This window comes from Mus caroli, chromosome 5 (genome assembly GCF_900094665.2).
Source record: "Mus caroli chromosome 5, CAROLI_EIJ_v1.1, whole genome shotgun sequence".
Lineage (NCBI taxonomy): Eukaryota > Metazoa > Chordata > Mammalia > Rodentia > Muridae > Mus > Mus caroli.
The window spans coordinates 130,820,613-130,822,487 of NC_034574.1; the positions used below are offsets into that span (position 1 = coordinate 130,820,613).

Consider the following 1,875-nt stretch of genomic DNA (forward strand, 5'->3'; position numbering starts at 1 on the left):
CCTGGGGGTTATTTGAGTCTTGACCTTATATGCTTTGGATTTTATTTTCTGGTTTCTTTGCTTGGCTGGTTTTTGGCTTTCAGCGTTGATTGAGGTCTTTGTATGAAATTCTTTTTTGTTGTTATTATGTTTAACATTTGGTGGAATTTTGTGCCAGTTTTGTTCTTCTAGACTTTTATTCTTCTAGATTTTCTTATTTATTGTATTTTTGGTTGTTTCAATTTTGGCTTTGTTTGGGGCTTCATATTTTGTTTTGTTTTGTTTTTGTTTTTGTTTTATTTTGTTTTTTTGAGACAGGGTTTCTCTGTGTTGCCCTGGCTGTTCTGGAGCTCACTCTGTAGGACAGGCTGGCGTCAAACTCAGAACCCAAGTGCTGGGAGCAAAGGTGTGCACCACCACTGCCCAACTTTTTTATGGTTTTGAAAAGTTATATTTTTTTGAGAATTTCAGACATCCATAAAATGTATCTGGATCCTAGACACACCCTGCCCTTCCCTCACTCATCCCAGATCCCTCCCCACAGTCACTCCTACAACCCTCAAAATTCATGTACTTTTTTACTAACCTGCTGTTATATGTTCAAGACTGTGGGGCATCCACAGGAGTGTGATTGATCTAACGGGAGCCACAACCTTAAGGAGGAATGACTCTCTTTTCTGGATGTCATCAACTGTCAATGTTCCTGGGATGGGTTAGGCAGGGTGCAATGCTTGATTTGGGGCAGATTTCATGCTGGAGGCCACAGCTGCTGTGAATTCATGAGTGCACTGGTCTTGTCGTGTCAAGAAGATAATATTTTGCTCTGGCCTTTCCCAATCCCTGTTTCTTGAAATCTCTCTATTCCCTTTTTCGGTGATCATCCCTGAGGCCTGGAGGGAGGGAAGTTAGGAGGGAGGAGGCAGGAAGGAAAAGAGAAGAAGGTACAATGAATGTAGACATCCCGGGTTTTTGAGCACTTTGTTAACACTTACTCTCTAGTCTTTGACCAGTTGTGAGTTTCTGTATCGCTGCACAAGGAAATTCCTCTGAGATATGAGAGTTACTAATGAATGTAATCTCTCTGAGATATGAGAGTTGTAGTAATAAATACAGTAGCCATACCAGCTTATATCCTCCCATGGACAACTTACATGAGGGTTTCCATCCCCCACATCCACCACACCAGCATTGGTGCCTTAGCCACCTGATTAGAATAAGATAAAATCTCAAACTAGTATTAGTTTTCATCTCCCTGACGGCCATATATATGTACATTTCTCAGCGGTTTCCACGTCTTCTGAGAAAACCCTCTTCAATCCCTATCCCAATTATTCCCAATTATCCATTAGGTTCTTTTCTCCGTGATTTTTATTTTTTAGTTCTTTGTGTATTCTAGAAGTTTTGATGAGTTTGTTATGTTGATCATTTATACATTTCCTTGTACATTTTTTTGTTTTGTTTTGTTTTGTTTTTTGAGACAGGGTTTCTCTGTATAGCCCTGGCTGTCCTGGAACTCACTCTGTAGACCAGGCTGGCCCTGAACTCAGAAATCCCCCTGGGTCGGACTCCCAAGTGCTAGGATTAAAGGCATACGCCACCATGCACGGTTCCTTGTACATATTTATTCTTACACACGTAGTAATATTTCTACTTAGTGTTGCTGAGCTGTGCACTTCTCTCCTAGTGACTTGCAGCTAGGTTTTTGAATTTGGATTTTCTTGGCTTTGTGTGTGGTTTCGCTTTTCTGGGTTTCTGCTGTTGTTAGTTTTTGTTGGGTTTTAGTTTTCTGTTTTGCTTANTTTTCACTATTTAAATTTTTATCTTAGCTGTCTTTCTTCCCTTTATTTCTTCCCCCCAACCCCCTTAGGTAGCATTTATAATTGTTACCTCAAATGG

At 40.3% G+C, this 1,875-nt stretch overlaps 1 protein-coding gene across 1 annotated transcript in view; it reads left to right on the forward strand.

Annotated features, from left to right (window-relative positions):
• LOC110294983 (sperm motility kinase 3A-like) overlaps window positions 1–1,875 on the forward strand; it is a 6,125-nt gene that overhangs the window by 2,089 nt on the left and 2,161 nt on the right. The window lies entirely within an intron of this gene.